Below are 24,082 nucleotides of genomic sequence, written 5' to 3' on the forward strand. Positions count from 1 at the left end.
TAGGCTGAAAAAGCAGAGCACCTGCAAGTGTTACGGACAGCGTGTCAGTCTGCGTGTGAGTGGTGTGTTCGCACAGAGATTCCAGACTCCCCTGCTCTGAGATGAATTTCTTCTAACAGATTAGTTTCCCTTTAAATCTGGGATAGCATCTTTCCAGTCAAAATTGCTATGCGGCATGTGGTTTGCTGAGGGGAAAGCAAGTAATTTTTTGTCTACCAAAGGATCATGCCATGTCAGCTGTCTTACCCCCCTGTAATTTTGCTGTGGACCACTGTTCAGTGCCCCTGCTGCCGAGCCCGCAGCTGCATGCGCCCTTTACGTTCAGCATGGGTGCGCAGAGGGTCCTCACTCTCTGTTTCTTTCCTTCCCTCCCTCCCCCAGGCTTTCACTTGTGTGTAATCAAATTAAACAGTGGCACCAGCCCCAGTGGAGAAGAGCTCCTCTGTTAGAAAGCTGTCTTTCTAGAATTTGCACACAGATTTCATCATTTGCACCTGCCATTGCTGGCTGCTGCTATGACCTTGTGTGCCAGCAGCCTGTGCTGGTAAGTGTTCCCTGTTCCTTCTATCTCAATTAATAGTTTTAAGGACACTCAATTCTTTGCCAGTCTTCTAAAGCTTGTCTTTGTCCATAAACACTCTGCATTATATTTTTACAGGGTCCAGTTGAAGAGTGCTTTCAGCATGTGTAATGAAAGCTAGAAAGGGCCATGTTATGAGGTTTCTGTTAAATAAATAAAGGCAGCAACCCAAATCACCAGCGACTGGTGTCAAGTGATAACTGTGCAAGGATGCTGGGTCACTCAAGACAGTAGCAGTCACTTATGGAACACTGCAGACTTCTATTTGAAACCCATTGTAGGTTGGTAAAGCCTCTTGCTGTTTCTATTCAGATCTTCTGGGCATTGTGCCTTCTCTGGGGTAGCGGGCCGCTCCTCTCCCCATGCGGGACCCCGTGTGCCGGACACACCTGCCGGAGCAGCTGCGCTTTGCTGAGTCGCGCTGAGGTGTAGCAGCACGGGCGTGTGACATGGCCGCCGGCCTGTGAGGCTTGCCAGGCCTGCCCGCTCTGCGCAAGGCCTTCCGCCATGCTTTCCACTGTCTGATGAGCCCCTTAGGGTCAAACCAACGCTTTTTCAACGTGGAAACTTGAAACCACTGCCTCTGTCCCTATCTACAGGATGCTTCCTTGTGTTACGAAGCCTTCTCATTTAAACATTCTACACTTCAAAGTATTCATTTATTTCAATCCAGAATTCTTTGGTTCAACACAGACTTTGAATCTACTCGCTTTCCATCGCTGAAAATCATTGAGACAGCATTGCGCAGTGGAGCTTTAAGAGCCCCGCTTAGACTAAGCAGCAAACTGTGGTGTTTGGCTTCCTTTGGTTTCCTTTCCTTTCATTAGTGCAGCCCCCTCGTCGTGGATAATTTTCATGTGATGTTTTCATTTGGGCAGTGGATGTTGCGCATCTCTCTGGTGGGTGTTAGAGGTAACTGTACCCATGGAAGGGTGGACCTCTGTGTCAGAACTGGAGAACGTTGGTGGAATGGAACAGGGCACAGCCTGCCTTGTTAATTCTGTTAATGTTTTTAACAGTGCAATAATCTTTTTAGCTGCTAAATATCCCCCATCGGTGATTGCTAAATGTAGTTACTTATGTACAAGCAAGCTCAAACAATGGAAAATATATGAAATATGAGCCCTTTCTTTGTGCTGGGGTGGTAACATTCATCTTGCTTTGGTGAGGAATGTTCACTACACATTTCCGAACATTGTAGTGAGCAGATGAGCTGTTTCCTCCTTCTCCTTCAGGTTTTGGTTTCTCCTTTGGAGACCGTGCTTAGATGGACTGTTAGAGTAATTATCAAAATGAACAGGCATGGTTTTAAAGATGCTGTTCTGTGATTTTATTGTTGTTGAGTGGAGGGGGATGGAAACTGGCTTGGTTCTTGTTCTGTTTTTCCATAGTTCAGTGTATTGACATGTAGATGAGCAAGAGTCACATTGGGAAAGAGCTGCCTTTTGATTCTACCGGTGTCCCCAACCGAGGGAAGACTGAAGAATATAAAGGAACCTCAAAAAAAACAATCCTACAGCTGACAACCTCCTATCAAGCAGCATATTTGCAAAGACTATGGAAATTGTCATGTTGATACTGAGTTTTGTTTTTGCTGGGTGACTCTGTCAGTCTGTTAAATTGCTGAGAGAAACCTCCTTGTACAGGCACGGGTGTATTTTCACACATCCTAAGGTAATGAGAGTAAATTATAGGGAAACTTCATTCCTAAACAGTTGCTTTGAGCCCAATTTCACGGAAACTTTAACAAGACAACAAATACAAAACCTTAAAAAAAAAAAAAAAACCACCCCAAAAACCCAACCAACTTAAAAATAGAGATGAGGTTAAAAGGAGACTGTGTCTAATTTTGTTAGCGTTGTGGCCCTAATTTGTTGCTTCTGGTGACTTGAATTCCTCACAGATTGCTGGTTTGTCTGCAGATCTATAATTCCCACATACTGTAATTTCGCCCTTGGAAACGTTGGCCACTGGCAGCTCTCTCTGAGCTGGAATTCTGAATTTTTTAAACTCCTCAGCCCATTCCTTTTCTGTTTAATCTAGGTGGAGATGCTTGCCTCTCAGGGAGGACTGAGCAGCTGTCTGTGCTGTGGTGGAAAGCCCTGAGAAGGCAGTGGTGATGAGCAGGGTGCTGGGGTGTGGAAGGCGTCCGCTCTATGTGTAACAGCGGCGCTTGGATTGCATGTTGGCTGTAGAGAGGTTTGTGGTTTTCGGCAACAGTGTAACCATCCAGCAGGAGGATGTGCTGGAAAACCGGGCTGTTCTCTTCTAGGACACTTAAAAATGTGAGATCAAGAGGTACCACAGGAAAAATTCTGAGGTGTTTGTTCTGCAAAATCCAAAAATCCTTCCCCCCCCCCCCCCCCCCCCCCCCCCCCCAAATGTGCTCAGTTCTTTAATTCCTATCAGCTAGTGGAAGGGTCAAATACTGCTATGAGCCTTTGGCAGGTTTGAAATCACTAGCTACATACTTTGAGTTTCAGCTAGCACCCAGGCTCTCATTTTAGGCCATACATTTAACTGTTATGTTATAAACTGAAAGAATATATCATTTATTGAAGTCTGAAAACTTGAAATACTGAGATGAAAGGAGAGACAGATCTGAGTTGACTTTCATCTGGTTTTTGTAATTTCAGTTGGGTTTCAACCTGGTGGGTTTTTTTTTGTTGTTTTTTTTTTTTTTTTAGGAGCCCTAATAAATTAAACCTTAATCTTTTGTTTGCCTTCTACATCAGTTTTATCCTCTGGGCATCCCCTGTTGTTATTCTAACCGTTACTATACTTATAGCCTTAGTATGGACTTCTCAAGTAGGAGGACGTGGCAAGTAAATGCAATTAACTGAACTACTCACATCTTCAAGGGCTTATGAAGGTAACCCCTAACCTGTGGATGGAGGTTGGACTTGAAATACAAAGATACTTTAAGCTCCAGATATTTTTACTTTTCTGCTTAGCTCTAAAATTTAGCGAAGTTTTGGCACTTTCTGAAGCGGTCATGGATGCTTCTTAAATCTGAAATGCCTGCAGGAGGCTTTTTGGTTATACACTTATGTATTACTTCCATATACAGTTGGGAATTGCAATTAAGGACACTGTCATGCTGTGTTCTGTGCAGATGAGTAACAACGATGGCTGTCGGGAGAACAGAGCTCTCTGCTTAGCACGTGGATCACCTGTGCCATACCTATATGCGCTAAGTCCTTCACTGGCCTTCCCTTATGTATGATATGGATCTTGGCTGTTGGCAGCCCTCAACCAGTAAGGCTGACCATTGTTACCTCTGCTTCTGAACACATTAATGGGGCTCTGTGTTTGATATGAAGCAGAAGCCTAAGCAGTTTGCAGGGTGCCTATGTGGTGCAGGAGCAGCAGTGCTGCAGCGCACTTCTGTGGAGTCCTGATATGGTGAGAAGGAAAACCGTGTTCTGTAATTTTATGAGACAGTGTGTAATTTAAGTGAAATGCTTTACTTGATAGGCTGCAACCATTTATTTTTCAAACATGCTGTGAAATGTTAGTAGTGGGTTTGTGTAAAAATGATTGTGAAGGAGGAATGTTTATTTTGGGTGGAAAAGTTTCAGAAAGGAAACGATATTCATATCTCGATCAAAGTTGAGTAATGTGACGTTTTTAAGGAAAATAGTTGGGCTGAAGTCTCTTCATGTTAGTGTGAACACAGGGCGGTTGCAGAGTGTTTATACTGTACAACTGACATCAAGATTTTACTACTTCATTTTCCTGTGTTAGAAGGGAGAAATGGAAGAAGGAACAAAGAGCTCAAGCTAGGTTTTGGGCCCTGCCATGAAGTGTTGCTGTCTATATTACTGCAGAGTCCCCCGGAGTGGGCCCTACTGCAGAAGCGACTGTGCTCTTCCACCCCGCTGCATCCCTGGAAGTGGTGCTGGGAGCAGGGCAGCGAAGAGGAAGAGGATGGGGGGGAGGCTCCGTCATGTCAGGGGACTTCAGCACGAACACATGACAAACGCAGATGGCCCGTGTTCCAGAGTGACCATCCTGCAGACCTGCTGTGTGCTCTTGGGTAACTGGGCACAGCTTTCCTACCTAGTATAGCAAGGCTGTCTAACATGTAAGAACTCCTCAGAAATAATTAATACTCACAGTGGTCCTGTTAGTTAATTATTATTAATATCCTAACGTTGTTGGTGATGCTGGTGTCTGCCTTGCGTTTGAGAACTGAGAACAGCAAAGGTATCTTTTTATCTATCTGCTCCAGCTGTTTTCAAGCGGCTAGAAGAACGCTGATGTTCCCCTAGCTGCCTCTTGTTTGGCAAGCGCTTTGCAGTGTGGCAAAGCACCATGCTCCTGCAAATGCATGGGCAGTTAATCTGTGAATGAGTTGACCTGCATACCTAATTTCCTTTCACACCTCCTGTTTGCAGCCGATGTTAGTGTGTATTAAAACATGAAGCTTTCCCTGCATTATGCTGAGAGCGAGCGTTTGTGCAAAAGGGGGGAGGAGGGTAAGGGCTTTTAAGTAAAAATATGATGATGGATGGCATTTAAATACTTGTAGTTTGACAGAAATTGATGATGTAATTCAGAACACATCAATTAATATGAAGGACTTGGAGAGGAAATTGATGCAACTCAGAGCACTTTAGGAGGCTCTGGAACTGGTCTGTATCTAGCTGGAGCAACGGAGGTGTACGTTAGGACATGTTTCTGCTGAAATAAGATCTGCTTGGTCATTTCTGAAGGCTTACTTGAAATTTGTAGGCAGTAACATGGTTAAATTTGTCTTCTAAAGCAAATCAGTTATGGTTTTCTGCGGGAAGGAGAAAGTAAAGCAGAACCACACATCCCCCTCTCCCTTCCAGGTGCTCTTGCTCCCCCTGTAACTGTGGCCCTGGTCACACAAGCAGCTGCTTTGGCAGGTGACTTAAGGAGCAGCAGCAAGTGGCTCAGGGCAGAGCAGGGAGGTGGGAATCAGCTGCTGATAAGCAAGGTACTGGGACACTGTAGCAATCACATTGTTGTGGGGGTAAAAAGGCAGGCAAATCATTTGTCCTTTATCAGGCCAGATGGCCGTAGCAGTATTCTGGTTGCAAAGCAAAAGGCAGAGGATTTTATTTACTTCCAGCTTTACGGGTGCAGGGTTTGTTTCGCAGCAGTTACATGAAAAAGAGGGTGCTGAGTTGGTCAGGATAGAAATGTAGAATCGTTTAGGTTGGAAAAGATTGAGTCCAACCATTAACCTAACACTGCTGAGGCCACCGCTAAACCATGTCCCTCAGCACCACATCTACACGTCTTCTAAATACCTCCAGGGATGGTGACAACCCCTTCCTGGGGCAGCCTCTTCCAGTGCTGGACAACTCTTTCGGTGAAGAATTTTTTCCAAATATCCAATGTAAACCTCCCCTGGCACAACTTGAGGCCATTTCCTCTCATCCTATCCGGATACCTGTCAGAGGGACAGAAACGATGTGGTGTTTTCTTGCATTCTCCTTTCCTTTGTCTGTTAACCTGTGGCCTTGTTGTTTCATGTCTAGCAAGCTTTTCGTATTAGTAATCATTGTTCTGTTTGCAAAAAAAAAAAATAAACGGGGTGGCTGATGGAAACTTACAGATAATCATTGCCACAACTATGGACACAATAATGAGCAGGCCTTTCCAATTTGCCATGAAACTTAGAAATAAGTACTTTTTGGGCACGATTGAGTTGTGTTATGGGTTTGGAGCCTGTTTTATTCTGTTTGGGGGATTTTCTGCAAAACTATGCGATTTTTGAAGAGCTTAGTCTTAAAAGAATTCAGTAACTGCAGTAACAGCTGTTTTAAGGAGAGTGCCAAATATCACAAGGGTAAACAAACGCACAGGAGATGGCGGTTCTTAAATCCTACTTCTTAAAAAGTTAGAAGTAATTCTTGTGTTTCTTTAAAAAGCCGCAGCATGAGGCAGAGTGTGTGCTGTTGTCGGATGGGAAGATAAAACAAGACAAATGTCTGCTGGTGACTCCAAAAAGATTTGCCTTCTGTAGAGCTTCTGTGAAGCTTCCGCTTTCCTCGCTGAAGCAGGGAGGAGGTTTCTCGTGACTCCATCTACCTTTATTAGCCTCCTTCCTGAAGTCCTACTTCCAAAAGCATAATCTTAACCCTGAAATGGTCCATTTCCCTAAAAATTGCTGTAAAAATAAGTACTTAAAAACTGTACAAGTGTAGAGTTTATTAGAGAGTATGTAGTAGGGAACGAGGAAATCTTTTGCATATATGTTTAAATAGTTCTTGCAGTATGACTGCCATTAGGTTTAGACTATTTTGTTGGTGCTGTTGCTCCACCACGGCAGAAATCTCGCTCCAGCTGTGTATGTGAAGGGTGTAAATATCAGAACTAGCAATTTTCTTCAAGCATTTTTTTTGCATTTGAATGGAGCACAAAAAAAAGGCATCTGATCTGACAAGCAGAACCTGATGATGGCTCTAGGAAAACACTTTTTTGTTTTTGTTTTCAAAGCAATTTCTGCAGTTTCTCTCCACTTTTCTATTGCACAATTTAGCTGAATGGTGATGTATTATGCCTCCAGCACACAGCAGGATCCTTATGTCTATAGATGTTTTATGCAGTCTTGTCTTTTCGCAATATCCTTGGGTGGTGTTCCTGAGGTGAATATTTTCTTTCTCCTCGCCCCCAAGAACTGGTATTAATAATATAAAACTAGGAAATTAAGCAAAAAAGGTAGGAGTAGAATGGAGTATGTCTGCATTTGAGAAATGTCTTCATTGTGTCTAACGCCTGCACCGTCTAACGTCTAACATCGTCGGTTGTCCCTGAGTATCTGCAGTCCTTCTCTGGGCCCTTAGAGCATGAGAAGACAGGGAACAGCAGCGGGTGACCCCACCTACAAGGACATGAATATACAGCATTCTCTGAAATTCCAGGTAATTTAAAAGGAATTGCAAGAGATTTCCCTGTCTTTGCCATTTCAGATATCAAGTTGTATTTTCTTACCTTTAGCAGGCACTTGGTAGGAATGTAGCTAAGTGAAGAAAGAAGTTTGAAGTCAGTTCAAGATTGGGTAGGGTTGTGTGTGTATTTTTAAACGCTGATCATATAAAAATCAAACTGCTGATGGTGTTTCTCAACAGAGAGGGAAAGCCTGCTCTATTTGGGTTCAGTTTTAGTGTGCGTGGAGCAGTTCTGAGTTCTCAGTCAGCTTCATCATGAAGTGGGGGCAAAATGAGCAGGAGACAAAACCAAAATCAAATCCATTGCATGGGAATTTGAGTTGACGTCAAAGGCAAGTTTCTTAATTGAGAGAGGAGCAGCCCAGATATTCTAGCAGCAGAAAAAGGGTAAACTGATTTACGGAACAATTTTTTTTCTGAATATATATATATATACACACACACCCCTTAGTCCTAGTAAATACAGCATTTGAAGATTTGGTTATACTTTCATGCAGAAATCTCTCTTGGTTAAAACAGTGTCTCAAGAAAAGGACAGGTGGTAACTCTGAACTCAGCTTCTGTAGTGAATAAATGGGTGACCGTGGTCCTTCTGGCTATTAGCTGTGATATGTTAGGAGGCTTGTGATTTTCCATGTGTTTGATACATGTCTCACATTTCATGCAACACTGCGATAGGTATTAAAAAGCAGTAGATACGTGATAGGCACTTCTCCAACCATTTTTGTTCCCTGTCCAACTTTTCAAGAACAACCAGCTATGTGACAGTTCCTCAAAATTGCGTCAATTTTCTTGGGGCTCACCAGGTGTCTTCTAAGCATGCCTGGGGTATTTCAAGCAAGGTGTTAATAAAACTAATTTCCTAGGCAGATTGGTGTTCCAAATTTATATGTGCATTAGCACAAATGATTTTCCCCTCAGTAACTTCTACTTTTCTATACATTTTTGATCCTTATGAAATTTAAGTCTGTGGCTGGGGACTGCAGGAGGCTGATGAAGTTATGAACAAGACTTTCAAGGTGATCTACTTATGGGTTTTTGTTCCTTGTTAATTACCATTGTTGTAATGAACAGGTGGCTAGTATAGTGAGCAGCAGCACAAAGAGCATGTTTTCATATTTCAAAGAAATGCATGGCTGGTAAAGAAAGCCTACTGGTTTGTTTCCTTTCCCAAACCACTTGCATTTGGTCCTTTTTCGCTTCCACTTTCTCTTAATGTGCCAAACCAGGCAGAGCACAGCAAGTGTGCAGCTTTGCAGTTGTGAACAGATCTCTTTCAACTTGCCACAGAGAGAGGAAGAAATTGGGCAACACAGATGGAATTCTCTTTTGTTTGATTTCCTTCCTTTCATTGCTGCTGTCATGAACATGTGAAAATTACCTCTAGCAAAACACTTAGGCTGAGATATAATCTGCCAAGGGAATTTGGGCATACAGTACCTGCTTAAAATAACAATAAATTAAACAATTGGATGCCATATTCTCAGTGGAGCTTTGAAAGTCTCTGGCTTGAAGTATAATTACAAATACGATTTAAACAATGCCATTTATTTACACAAGCTTGCTATGAGTCATGAATTGAGTCTTTCTAAATTAATGGAAAGATTAATTTTCTCTTGTTTTCATTTCCACCAACCCCTGTACCTTGCGGGGAATACCTCACAGGGTAAATGACTTCTGGGACCCCGTCTGAAAACCATTCCGATGCGGAGGTTGGTGAGGAATGCTGCAGCTCCCTTGGTAAAGTGCGTTGCTCCTGGGAACACCTGGCGTGCCTGTTCAGACCTGCACAGAGCTATCTCCTGGTGTCTGGGTGGCATTCGTGTCTGGCTGTTGGACTGACTTGAAAGCGCCTTCACTAGCTTGGCATTTGCCTGTTTGGAAATAAAGTTCTTTGTGCTATGGTAGCTTGTGTATCTATCTTGTCAGGTCCTTGTGGATTTACCTACCATCTCTACATGCTAAAACATGTTCAGCAGTGACCTATGTCCATACTAAGGCATGTTCTGCGCTTCTATACAGACTAAACTGTCCTTGGTTCAGCACTGAGGGACTGACATAAGCAGAGGTCAGCAGGTGCTCTGCAGCCCAGCTTCCCAGCAGGTGTCTTGCTCACCATGTGGGTGCTCAGCCTAGCAGGATTCCAGCCGATGTCACAAGTGGAAGGAATCAAGGCTTTTGGGCATGGCAGGCATGGCAAGCCTGCTCTCCACCTGCAAAATATATACCCCCGCAGCGCAATGCTTAAGGAGTTTCTTTTATCCAAGAATCGCTTAATGTGATAGCACTGACTTTGGTGCTCGGAGTTTGCAGTATTTCCTGAATCCTTATTACTGACCACACAGGTACTTTGCAATACTTTCATGAATTAGTTTCAATAATCAGACAGCACTGAGGTGGTTTTTTCCCCTTTGCCTCAGACTGGCATTGGTTTCTTTATTATTTCATCTCCCCTATATGATGCAGCATTCCAATGGGCATACAGCTAAGATCTTTTATTTTCTCCTCAACATCTAAGTAAAGAGTAAATGATCAAAAGGATTGATATGCGTCCTAAAAGAAGTACCTTTAATAACAGACAGAAGTGCAGGACCAAAGAGTGTGGATTACTGTTCAGATTGAGGACTGGGTTGCCTTTTAATTTTAAAACGGATCTTTTCTTTTTCTTCTCTATTCAGTGAGGAGGCACATTTGCAGGACCCCACCAGGCTGTTTCTTCAAAGGGAGCTCTGCCTCTTATGTTCTGTACAAGTTCAATGGCTAAGCGTTTTGTTCCTGACCCCATCTCTTCAGCTATTTAGATATTACTGTGCAAAAGCAGGGTGTGGGTGGGGAGGGAACGACAAATAGTCTTTGCTTTATTTCAGTGATAGTCCCTTATGTGCAGCACCTTTGTCCAGTCTTGATTGTCTCTGAAGATTTAACAGTTTTCCACTTCACACGTAAAAACATCCTGAAATAAGGAATGAGTTAGGGACTGTCTATCCCAAAAGTGATGTCTGATTGACCAGCTATGAAACTTAATTTTATTAAACATTATTTCAAGAAATTTTGCTAGGTCCTGTTTTTTACCAGAGTTGAGTGGTGTTTTATCTTACTAGAAGACTGACAGTGTTGAGTAACAGAAATGGGAGTTGTAACTGGCATGGGATAATGCATGCATTTCTGAGTTTATGGATATAGTGAAGTAATACTGCTGATCTGCTTCTGTATAGAAAGCAAAAGGCACTACAGCTGGCATCAGATTTATAATGCATATAGCTGTTCTGAACCAGGAAAGTCACACTGGAATAAAATATGGCACCTATGTTCAAAATAAAGAACTTCAGCAATTCTGGCAAATGAAGATGTGAATTTAAATGGAAGCAGTTTCTTTTAAATGGAGGGTATTTTATAAGTATCTCTCTAGGTTATTCTTTATTTCCCTCACCCCTTACTGTTTTAATCCGTTGGCCAATTTTGGCCACACTTGAAGAAGGCAGGCCTCTGAAAGATACAATGCTGCTGGAGGTTTCATAGAAATTTGGAGCCAGGGAAATGTGGGAATCCCTGTAACATGAGCTTAACGTTTATTAGATGTGAAAGAAACCACAAAGGCAAAAGATTTTGAATATCCACCACTGACACCCTTGGAGAATTCTCTCTCAAGACATAAAGCCGTAGGAAAACAGGGTTTATTAGTTCTGGTTTTAGGAAATAATTTTTTGCTATAAACTTGCTGTGAACTAGTTTGTGGGACCTTGCCAAGCTGTTCTTTGAAAAAGATGTGGGCTTCTATGAGTTATGTGCTGTGGTTAACTCTTGATCTTGCGATTAGCTGTCCTGACTCTGAGGTACACCTGTCATTAAGGAATTAATGCACATCTCATGGGCAGAAGCTTAACAAATTAGAGCCTTTTACTGTTTATAGTTAAGGGGGGAAACCCAAACACCCTCTTTAGCTAGCTGTATTGCAGTCTTTCCTGAAATGAGTGGAAGCTATGTCCTTTTTTTTTCTCCTACTGTGTTGTTAATTATCTCAAATTAAAGTGTAGGTGACTTGCTGACAGCAATTTAAAAAAAACCTGACTCTTGAGAAGTGAGGGTTCAATACCACCCTGTTTTTTAAAAAACAGAAAGCTTCCCCTGCAAGGCGAAGGAAAGGTTTTTCGATGTCCTGGAAAGAATGTGCAATTGCTATTTTTTTTCCCAGGTTCCTGTACTCACCTATTTTTAAAGTAGTTCATTACTGAATGCCCCAAGGGAGAGTTCATGGAATTTGGTATCGCTTTGAAATTCATGCAGAGAAGTTAGAGTTAGTGTGTTTGTCACTGGATGATGCTGAATTGAAGTACGGCATCTAACACGCCTGGCGTGCTGCAGGAAGAACTCGGGTTCGTCTTTGGCAAGGGAGGAAGCCTGCTCCAGCGGTTAGCTCTCCAGGCTGAGGCTCGGGGAAAAGGTAGGGGGCTTGAGTCTCTCTCTGGGCTGTGCTGCTCAATTATACGTGAGCTCAGATGTATCGCCACATCTCTTGCTCTGTCCCTTTCCCCACCTTTAAAACAGGTCGTGATACTGACTGAAATGAGCAGTGCTGAGTGCTTTCTAGATGAAGAGCACTGCAGAAAAGATGTTTCCATTTGCACAAGTCTGTTGTTATCTTGGGAATTTAACATAATTTTATTGCAACATTTCTCACTAGTGACTGTGCTCACTACGGTGTGTTTATCCACAGGAAATGTTTCCTTTTCTTCAATCCAAGCCTTTCCTTCCGAGTGGCAGTACAGTGTTGATTCCTTGTTTTGGCTTGCAACAGTTAAAACAGAGGCAGGCCTGTCAGCTCTGTCATATCACAGACGCCAGTTACTGTGAGATCAGACCTCTGATCAAAGGCCTTTATGTTTGCAATATCAGAGGCTCAGCAGCCTTTATCACCTACCCACAGTCTACAAATAAAGTTTGAACATGGAAGGTGGTTAAAATGGGTCTACTTTACCAACATAGAAATAAAAGCTGCCCTAAATCAGAGGGACTCTCTCTCCTAACAACCGCATCACAAAAACGTTCCTGTCTGTTTTTTGTTTGGGATGCATATGTCTTTTAATTAATTTCTTCTCCTAATTTCCCTTTCGTCTGGGGCTCTTCTAAGCAATTCACAAGAACATAACAACCAAGCCCTACTGTATCTGTGACACACATGATTATTGTTATTATCTTCATTAGGCTAATGCAGACTCTGAATTTCTGCATGATCAGATAACTTACCCAAGGTTAAACAGCGATGCGGTGTCAGGATTGGGAACAGAGCAGTCCTGTCTCTTAAGCCTGGGTTGAATCCAGGTTTTGCTAACGTGGGTGTGTCGTTCAGGAGTGTGCATCACTGTCCTGTTACCATAGCCCTTCTCATAGAGGTCCTGTGGCAGTGCAGCCAGGCAAAAAACCAACAGTGTTGCTGTGGAGGGTGTTTAGCTTCAGAAATTGCTACAACTCACACCGAATAAAACACTCTATAAATAAAAAGCAAGCCATGTTTGTGCTGTGAGGATTTCCTGGTGTCGCTGTGGTCATGTGGCTACACCGATGACCACTTCCAATTATAGAGAAGCCCTAGGTGTCATGCTTATTTTAGGGCACTCTATTCTCATCTAAGTACACACCCCCATGCAGGTGTAAGGGCTTATACATGGCTCTGGCTGCTCTATCAGCTATGGAGCTAGTGTAGAACATAGTAAATTCTTTAACAGGGCATATTTAAGAAGCTAGGCTGATGCGTTTAAATAATGTGATAAGTCCAAAGCTTTTCCTTTCCTCTTTTCCCTGATGGTGCTGTGGGTAAGCTCTGCGTTCCTTAACAAGCTTTTGCGCCCCACACAGACGATCTCTGAATGCCTGTGTGCCTTACTAATTCACTGTGCAAAGCCGCTTGCCTTGTCAGCCAGATGAATTTAAAGACACGTTGCTTACAGTAACTTATGCGGCCATCGACAGTTGAGCACCATGCTTGATCATTTCCTAGCACAGCTTGACCAGGACCCGGAATGAAACGCAAACGCTTAACGCGTTTCTGCGGGAGGTGCCTGCGCACGCCCGCGTGTGTGCACACCCGTGTGCAGAAGAGGAGCGTCGCCTTGCTTTGTGCTCAGGGGAAGATATTTGAGTCAGTGGGAGATACTGGAGTGGGCAGGGACAGAAGGGCATTTCCACCCATACACAGCATGAAAAATGCCCACGATTAGAGGATTGCAATGGCTGTTTTAAATAGCTGTGGAAGAAAACACACGAGGGTTCTAGGATCCTGTGTTGGCAGCCTGTAGTAACACACCCTCAAGCCTTGTCTGTGGGAAGAATGTCTTCCTCGGGTCATACGAGGATATGAAAAAAGCTCCTCTAAACAGGACCTTTTGATATATGTACATCACGCGTTATATATTAACGCACCGTGTAGTAGGGTTCTTGTGTAGATCAACGTGCTTGTGACTGGAGACTTTCCCAAGTGATGCAAGAACGGGGAGAGGGAAGGAGGAAGGGAATATGCATTGGGTATGAGAAGCTGCTGTACGGAGCGTAGGGCCCTCCAGGTCAGGGGGTGGGTGAGGACACCCAGAAAGTCCTGGTTGTGGTGCTCTAGAGAGAACAGGGAAAATAGGTGGATGAAAGGGAGCAGCGTGCAAGCGTGGACTTGGAGTAGCTTTATCCTCCTTTCTTTATGCAGAATGACAGACTCATAAACCTATTTGCTGCGTTCAGCAGCAGTGTCTCAGAGATGTTTAAAGTGTGTATTTAATAGTAAGGGCCATTCTGGGATAACTAACATTAGGGTAGGTATTTTTATCTGCAGCCAAAAGCTTTTTTCATCTGGAAGTTAAAACAAGAATATTTAGGTAGCTACTTGAAATAGTAGGGCTTGGGGGGGGTTATTTCTTTTTTTTTGTTTGGTGGTTTTGGGTTTTTTTTCCCCCAGATTTTTTGTCATCTTAGAAGTGGGCACTGAGTTGGCATCACAGTTTTATCCAGGTTTTCATCTGTGGAGGATATGCTATAGGTAATTCTAGCTTTTCCTGCTTTTGCACTGAAACCCTCACGCTCCTCTCCAGATCTAGGTCCCAGCAGATTTGCACAGTGGACATTAACTGACGTTGCAGAGCCACATTTTAAAATCAGTATGCAGCTTGGCGGGAGCGCTGGAGATGTGCTCACACAGCCCCATCCTGCCATGAAGTTGATGACCAGAAGTCTATATTGGCCCAAGACCACGACATCAGCTGTGTCGCGCTTTGAGAGAAGCCGGTGGTTCGGTGCAGCAGAAACCTGCCTGGAACGTGCCCGACGTCGTTCCCTGCCAGGCTGCTTTACCACCTGGCTGCTGTTCTGCAGGCCGCTCTGTGCAGGGTACCTCTGCGTCGGGAGTCTCCCCTGCATTTTGTAAAACATTCTTTGTAGTAAAAAAGAACAGAAAGCTCCTTACAATTACGTACAAATATACCAGCATGCCCTGGACAGCTTGTGATGTTCCAAAATAGCTTTGAGGCATTGCTAAGCAGAAGCAAAATGCACATGAGAAATGAGGCGCAGTCGCTTGGAAGTGTGTCCAATCTGAGTGCATACTTCTACAAATTTGTTAGAAATCTTCTTAACTGGAGAAATTAGCTGTCATCTGCTGTATATCATCAGTCACGAATTGCCCCAGTTGTTCACTCATACCTCAGTCTTCTGTGTCACAAAAGGGTGTGTGGCTGTGAAAGGGGAGGGAGTGGGTAAAAAACCCTCACTCACTAATCTGTGACATTAGAGAACAGAGAGGCTTTCTTCTGTTAGCCTTCCCAACTTTGAATCTGCATTTTTTATTTCTCTCTAAATAATATTTTTAGTTTGACATTTTGAATTGAATTTTATTGTAGTGAAACGTGATGCATTGGCAGCCCCAGAGACGCAGCTGCTTGTGCATAGAAGGTGCACCTGATAGCACGGCTCTTTGGTGGGCTTCCTCTTCCCAACCTGCCCGAAAATCTTGACTCCGACGGGGCTGTGTCAGAAGGTAACAGTGCAAGTTCTGAAGGCCTGCGTGAATGAGGCAGGCAACACAGTGACCAGCTGGAGGCTATGCTTGCACAGAATTAGGTGGAGAACTGTTATCCTCACGTCATGCACGCCATTAGTTCTCAGTTTAGTACTGTTAAAATATTTGCATGTACTTTGGCTGGGTCTAAGCGAGTAATATTTGGCTATTTACTAAATTAGGTGTTATTGAGCATTCAGTAGGATATGGTAGCTTGCTTCAAATGTATTTGGTTAACATATAAGCAAGAAGATGCATGAGTAAAGACATCAATTTGATTCTGAGAACAAGAGCCTAATCATTATGTACAAAGGCAGCAAAAATCTCCAAAATCTCTCCAAAAAGAGATTTTGTAGATACTTATTTTAATTTCCTTGCAATTTGCGGCTCATTCCAGTTTCCTGACTCATTGTCACTCCGGTACGGTGATACGCCAAGTTTTCCAATAAGAAAAACAAGGGAGTGGTGAGTCACTGGCTGAATTCATATGCACTTGATTTGCTCTATCATTATCTATACTGTTTTTATTTATTTTAATTAGTTCATACACAAAGTCTCTGAGATATGTTTCATTGCATGAATTAGCTAGACTTGTTAGTCTTCTGTAAAGATTAGAAAGCTAGAAGACAGCTAGAGTTTTTGGTGGCAGGCCCACTTTTTTCTGCCATAGCATCTGTAAGGAGAGTATGAGGGGAGTCTGAATTCTCTAAGATTTGAATAAGTGAAATAAGAATTGTCTTATTTTTTCAGGCTCTGCTCTTTGGTCTGAAAATCTGTTAAGGCTGTTGATTAGATCTAAAGTGACCTAAGAGTAGCCTTTTCCCTCAGTAAAGATTGTGTTTGGTTCTGTGTGAGAGCAGAGGTGTTGCAGTGCAAAGTGTGCCTTGCTTGGTCTGTGTGAGTTAAAAAACTAGAAAGAGGGTCTGAACTGAGTCCTGAGAGAGAGATGCTGGGTATGGGAGAAAGGTCTGGCCAGCTTCATCTGAAAGCCCTTAATGGTTCCTGTCATTTCGGATGACTAACATAAACCTTAGCTACTACTTCTATTTCTGTTGGTTGTTTAAATTTGTAACAACTTCTGATTTTTACCATTCCACATAAGGGAATCTCTCCAAGTCTCAATGAATAAGATTGCTTTTAAGTCCAGGTCTAGGTGCCAATTCATGTTAGCCTGTCCTTTTGGCCAAATCACAGAATTTATCTCTAACTGAAGGCTTTCCTTGGCTTGTGAGAATTGCAAGGCTGATTAAGATAGGCTAAGGCAGGAGCCTCAAAGTGAGATGAGGCGGGGGTGAAACTAAGGATCTCATTCTAGGGAGCTGTGTGGCAGGGGTGGAAGGGAGAGCAAAGGGACGCTGTGAGCTTGGTCTCAGGTTTGACCCACGTCATTTTGCAGTTTTACTGGTGAGAGCTGTTGTTGCATTGGATCATAAATGGAAAATCTTTCATGTTTTGGAATTTATTTAAGCTCTTGGGCTTGTACTGGCCCAAGTGTCCCATGTTCCCCGTTTGACAAGGGCTTCCTTCCCAGCCATAGGCCTGGGAACAGGCCTACACTGTAATTAGGGAGATGAGGGATTTGATGAGGGTGTGGTTTTGCCAGTGAGGCACCCAGCATTTTGGCAGCCACGGTTGCATGCAAATTCCTATTTGTTTTGTTTTGATTTTTTTTTTTTTAATCCGAGCAGGACTAGTTGTCCTGTGCTGCCTTCCCCAGATGGCCTGACCCTGTGTTAATGATGCCTTGTGCTAATTGATTCTACACCTGATGAACATTTTTTGTCCCCTCCCACTCCTGCAGACAATTTTGTGCTTTGCATGCAACATTACAGTGGAGTTCTAGCTATGTTAGAGGAACCATCATTTATTACTACCTAGCCCCTGCCAGAGACGGAGGGAGAAGTTGGTTTTTTAATATATTTTCTTCTCCAAGCCCTTGGTTAATTGCATTCCTTATTTTTTTTTTCCTAATGTTTAATTACTTGTTACATGCCGTGCAGGTAAGCCAATAGCCTTTGGGAATGAATGAATAGCTCAGATACTTCCCCACCGATATTATAATAACGATAAAAACATTGAATGGAAAAAGTGGGTGTGACAGGTGGTGCAAGTCTCTGAGGATAATACTGGTTTTTGATTCAGAATAGGAATGTCACTACAAAGTAGACAGAAAATTTTATTTTGTTTCCCAAGCAGTAGTGTGCTTGGCAGAGCGGACAACGCCAATGAATGCCCAGTGAATATCCTAACGAAAGCCCACTGAAAATGCTACTCGGGGTAAACAGCAAGTCCTCTGTGTGTCAGAGCCCTTATGGGTTTGCTCTCCATTTCAAACACAGTCTTCTGAGACGAGCCTTCACCCTGTCACCTTTCTGTCTGTGCAGGTAGTGGGACGCTATCAGCGTCTGAAGGCTTTGCCCCCTCGCGCTTGCCTACCCTGGGGTTTTGTTGCAGATTTTTAAGCAGCTGTTTCACGGTCTGTGAACGACTGCAGTGCTGGGCGCCGAGACCCTGGCTCACTGATCTTCGGCTTGAACCGCTGCGCTGGATTTCGATCTTCACAGTGCTCCGCTCGAGTACTCAGGGAAACCCCTTTCTAAACGTGCCACTGTGGGTGTTGGCAGTTTCCTTTCAGTGCTTTCTCGGTCACAAGTTTCTTGCATGCCAGCGTGAGCAGATCTTAGGAAACCCTTGTTTTCATTTGTCTAGTTGCTGGTTTGGTTTTGATTCTTTTTAATCCTGCAACACTATTTGAAACCAAAGACTATTTCACCAATGCGTATTGCCACACCATGCAACAGTGGAAATTAGTTTTGCGGCAGGGAAGTCTGTGCATATGTCCCAAGGAAGCTCCTGTCGATGTTTTCAAGCAAGACATCGCTGCTCATTTAGCAATACTTAAAGACCAGGTCTGCTTCTTTTTGCATGTAAGACAGAGAGTGCTTCCATGGCAATCCAAAGAAGGTGGTGCTGCATTTTAGTTCTAGTTTTGCTAGTTCTGGTAGCAGTGGCATTTTAGCTTGAGGTACAAATATCAGCAAGGCTACCGTGATAGTTTTCTGCAGCTGAGTATTTAAATAGGGTCCAAATTGTGAAGCTGGTGTTTAATAGCTAGTGGGTGGCTGAGCTGAAGCCAGCTCGTTTGAAGCTTAGGGATCTGTGTGTGAACTGCAGTCACACCTCGGCGTTGCAGTCAAGATATAATCACAGAGACCTCAGAGTAAACTTCTCTCCACCTAATCTTTTCACATGTCTCTGAACAGGCAGGTGTGCACAGCACTCCTGTGTCTCCTCAATGCATTATTTGAAGCAGGCTGAATATGGCTGCAGGCATGAGGAAGAGCCTGATGGTAGGAAGGTGGCTTGTGCCTTTAATGGCTAGGAGGCCAGGGCTTGTCTCTCCCTGCTTATTGCCTACACCTGAGGGAGCTGGTCCTGGAAGAAGCAGGGAACATAGCCTGGGAAGGAAAATGCCTTAATACAGGAGGAGAGGTAGGCAGCAACAGGTAATGGAGGGAAAAGAGTTGTCTTTGGGAGCTCTCTTTGGGAGCCAAGAGAGCGTGTGAGTGCGGGTTCTGCTCCACCTCCTTTGAGGCCTCCCCAAAGACCAGTGCAAGTCCAGGGCTGCAGTGGGGCGGGGGAGAAGGCGCTGGGGGCACATGTGGGCTGTCAGTGCCCAGCCGGCATCGTGTGGAAAGGAACCAGCACCCAACTTTCAAGCACCATCATTTTTCCCCATCAAAAGGTACCTTTAAAGATGCATGTGCTTTTTAAGTAAGTAGCTGTGTTGGCCAGTGGTATTGTGGCAGACACGCAGCGTTTAAAGATTGTGTGAGCTGAAAACCCGTGGCTTTGTTTCTGTAGCTTTGTGCTTGGTGCACAGGCTGACTCTATTTTGCACCTGCCTTGGAAGCAGTTTGAAATCAAATCATGATGTTTTGTTTTGGTGAGTGGAAAATGGGGCTCTCCCAGGGAAGCTCTAATGTGTTTTTGCTTTGAAATTGTGATTTCATTGTGGCTTAGCTTATGAACACTGTTTCTTACCATGGTGAATCTTCATTCATATATACAGGTAGCAGTAATTAGATGAAGAGCCTACATTTCTTTTAAATATAAAGGATAACCAAAGCACTCTGCACACTAAATCTGCTATGGAATAGTTCTGTAAATTATGGTTAACACAAGAAACAGCTGTACCAAGATGACCTTCTGTTCAGAGCACTTTTTTTTACCCCATCTCAGATGACCTTCCCAGTTGTGCAGCTTTTGTTTTGTTGGAGCTATGGTCAGGAACACAAAGCCTATCTAGGCAAGCAGCTTGCCTTGTGCGTGATCTGTGCCACCGCCCACCCTGTTTGAAGCCTAAACCGCGCACTCCCAGGAAAATTCACCTTTCCCAAAAGTCTCAGAATCAGGTCTTTTATATTCGCTGTTTATGAAATGGCCAATAAAATTGGCAGCAGTACTCTGGATCCTGCACTGGATTCTAGAAACCCTCTGTCACTGTGGATGGATGAGGTCAGCCACGTTCCTCTTCCTCATTTAATTGACATTCCCTCCCTATCTAACACTCCACACCCAAGACCTTTTATCCTCCAAATTGCTCTTAAAAGTCTTTTGCTCTAATTATTTGCTCTAATTAATTGCATTAATGCTCTTAATGCCCAGTGCCCACAAAAATCCAGTAACTGCCTTGGTGTCTTTGTCAGGTACTTAGGCATTAACGTGGCAGGCCTAGTAAAGTAACCTAGATAGGGCTGAAGTAACTAGTCATTCCTCTGCCTGGGTTTCCCAGTAAGTCCTGTCTCTGTGCCCATCTTGATCCGCACTGCTGGCTCGGTGCTGCCCGTATTACATCTCATTGAGTTCCAAGCTCTTACATCAGCATTAACCGTGTCTGGTTCAGCCGGTAAGATACTTTGGAGGGTTGGCACCATGTTTTCTCTGTGTGTTTGTTCAGTCCTGGAAATGCCGAATGGGCTTAAGTAGTTAAGTAGGTGGTAGCACTAATGTGTGCCATGTAATCATAAAGACATCCCAAATGGCCATCAGCCCTGCTGAGGGGCTGTCTCAGGAAGAGAGGTGCCTGTTAGCTGCTCATGGCTATTTTGAGGTCCTCCTGGAACATAGGTATGGACTTTAATCCAAGAAAGGCCTTGTCAGCCACATGTGGCAGCTTCCCTTGCTTTGATTACATCAGGTGGTGTGCGACACCTGGGACTGCATCTCTACAAGCAACATGATCATTGTCTGAAGCCTGGCTCCAGCTATCTCTGCCTTCCCATCATCTCGAACCAGAAGGGAAAGTCAAAAGCTCTATCATTTTCCTGTCTTTTCCTCTGGTCTATCATTGCTTAATTGTATCCCTAAATCTTATTAAAGTTTGAGGTGAGTCATTGCCATGGTGAGGTGGAAACAGAGCTGAGCAAATTTAAGAGAGTAGGAGTGTCTTCCCATGTGAGCGTGCTGAGCAGGAAATCTCCCACAGCAGAGAGAAACTCGTATCACTTCATACATGTGTTGCATCATCTGCTTGCTGCTGCCTCTAATTTAATGCTCTAAATCCTGTATCAAAACACCTGCAGTCCAAAGAGAATATAAAATAGACATGGAGTTGGAAATTCATGCCAATTAGACATGCAGATTTCTCTTAATCATCTGAGACCTTCTTCCAAGCTCACACAGGACTTATAATTGTGGTTCTGTGTTGTCTTGTTGCATTGACTATCCACAGAACCCACTTCCCTCTCCGCCACCATGATAAAGTTGTAGGCTTAATCCAAGGTGGCTGCACTTCAGTGTCCTAAATGCATTTCATTTGTGGCTACAGTAGTTCAAGCTTGTAAAAACTGTGCTCTCTTGTGGAAAAAAGCACTGTAGAACTGTAAAGCCATTGTCATCGGACAGATAATTTCTTTGTAATGAACTGGAAGACCTCCTCTGCTTCGCTGTGTAGGCACCATTATAATCCCTTGCACTTGCTGTTCTGGTTTCTGATGCAAATCCAAAAAAAAAAAAATTCTTCTTTCTGAGGCGACGTTTTTGATCACATCCCAGGCTCCTGCTCCTGGTGACTTTTGGTGGTTTAATGTCCCTCTCTGGCATGGCTGGGGATACGTTGCTGCAGGCAGGGCAGGCACCTTTCAGGGTGGTGGAGGGAGCTGTGGACGTGTGTGTGTATTCCATCGTGGGATTAGGAGCACAGAATCGCAGAGATGTTGAGACTGGAAGGGACCTGTGGAGATAACTTAATTCAGAAGGTATGAATCCTGCTTGGTGATCACTTCAGCACAGATTTCTACCATGAAACCAGCATCAAGGTAGTCTGTCTGCGCTAGCTGCAGGGTAAATTTTTTTTCATCAGTTACCATCCTAACCAGAGTGTTTGCAACAGCACAGGTGCAGTGTCCTGTACTACTTTGTTTTTCTTTGCAGACTTCAGGTAATGTACTTGTAGCCTGTTTCACAGAGTTTAATTATTGAAATGAAAATCTATCTGGGAGTTGAAGCCCCATCCTGAAAGAAAGGTGGGTGCAAAACTTAGCCCTTTGTTACTGAAATAAAAGAAGCTGCAAGTTGATGGGCTGAACAGGAGCATGGCATCCACCAGGAAGCCATCTGCCCATGGACCAGGAGGTGAATGGGCATCACTTTGACCACCCAGTGACGTATGTGCTCAAACTAAGTCTTGTATTGAACGTGTCTGTAAAAGTAAGGAGAGCTTGGATCCCTCTGACCTGGCTTTTCCAGCTGGAATGTCAGGCTCAGCTGCAGGGAGTTAGTAGGTTATTTCACTTCTGTGTAGCACAACTGAGTGATGATAGGAAAGCATAAGAAAACATTGTATTTGGTATTTCCTCCCTTATTCCATGTTCTTCTGGAGAATGTTGATGGGTTTATCTTTGACAAAATTGGGATTGAAGTACCCACAAGTTGTTCTGACTTGCTGAGCTTCACCTGATGTGGGCAGTCCAGGACCAACCAATAAAGGAGCACAAATGGAAGGTGTTCAGAACTGGTTAAGCTAAGTAAGGTTTCTAGGTTGGGTTGCAGAAGAACGACTTTCTCCTGAAAGGGTGGGACAACAAGGGGAGTATGTAAGTCATCTAAACCTCAGAGGGTTTTGCTAGGCAAACACAAAATTTATTTTTGTCAGCAGATATTGCCTGGGTAATGATATCCCAGTTATTAATGGAGCAAATGAGGGAAGGGCAGCCAAGAAATGCCAGGGCACTTTGAAAACGGAGGTAAATCTGCGATCCAAGAGGAAGCTAAGAAGTTCCTTTTGGAATTATAGTAGACAGCAATGCTCCAAAGGAAAAGAAAGGCCAGAGGAAAACTGGATATAATCAGGCACTTAATACTTCAGAAAATTACAGAATCACAGAATAACTGATGGTTGGAAGTGACCTCTGGAGATCATCTAGTCCAAGCCCCCTGCTAAAAATGGGGTTTAAACATTCAAATGGGTTTTTCTGTGTTTCACTTTGTGCCCTTTGCCTCTTTTCAGTGGGCACCAGTGTGAAGAGCCTAGTTCTGATTTTGTTACCCCCTCTCCTATCAGGTATTGATACACATTGATAAGATTCACCCCCTTCCCCACCCTGAGCCTTCTCTGCTCAGGGCTAAACAGTCTGACAGAGAGAGTGAGGAAGGGCAGGTTGTTGTAGGAGGTTGTACTCATCTTATTGGGCAGATATTGGTAGTCTAAAAGCCAGCCTGAATGCTGCCCTGACTAGATGTGATGTACAAGTAATATGGAATAGGACAAATAAGCTTTCTTGCTTTTTCCTTTTTCTCTGTATCTTTTTTTCCTTGAGTACCTTTAATTTATGTCTGTATTCTTAGCATTGTCCCAGATATTTTCTGGGAATAGTTACCTCTGGGTCTTTTATCAGTTTGCGTTTGTCATTAGTGTGATCCTGGCAGTCCCAGAAGCCAAGATATTTATGGTGAGTTCAGGCTGGTGCTTAGTTGATGCCCGTGACCTGCAGTGATGAGCAGAATCACTGCTCATAAAGCCTCAGATCAAATTTTGAAATGAAGGTGAACTTTTGTAGATGCTCAGTATGGTTGGAGAGTGGTATTTCTTGTTTTTTAAAACAGAAACCTGCACATTCTCAGTTTTGAGGAAGACAGTAGAACAAAAAGGAAGTCCTAGATATTAAGAGAGCAACTGTCTGTTCCAGACCCAAGAATCACATCAGAGTGCAGTTTGTTTAGACCACAGACAAACGTTCAGGCCTCTGACACAACTGGATGATCTACAGCTTGGCAAATGCATGTCCCCCAAAATGAGTTATAAAACCTCTCTTGGGGGTTTTCCCTGTTGGTTAGCTGGTTACAAAAGCACGCCTGTTCATTTGTACCTGATGTTACATGTATTTATATGTTTGATACCCAAGTGCTAAATCTACCTGAATATGTAAATAGTACAAAACCGTTTAATTTTGCTTGTGCCAATTAAAATATTAGGGGTTCAGGGAAGAGGGAAGTTTGGTTTTGGTTCTGCCTGTAGTTGATTTAAAGCTAAGCATTTGG

General features: G+C 43.6%; 1 protein-coding gene across 3 annotated transcripts in view; it reads left to right on the plus strand.

Moving 5' to 3' along the window:
- Window positions 1-24,082, plus strand: part of SPNS2 (SPNS lysolipid transporter 2, sphingosine-1-phosphate) — a 140,128-nt gene that overhangs the window by 12,260 nt on the left and 103,786 nt on the right. The window lies entirely within an intron of this gene.

Source organism: Phalacrocorax carbo, chromosome 17 (assembly GCF_963921805.1).
Source record: "Phalacrocorax carbo chromosome 17, bPhaCar2.1, whole genome shotgun sequence".
In the NCBI taxonomy this organism is placed as follows: domain Eukaryota; kingdom Metazoa; phylum Chordata; class Aves; order Suliformes; family Phalacrocoracidae; genus Phalacrocorax; species Phalacrocorax carbo.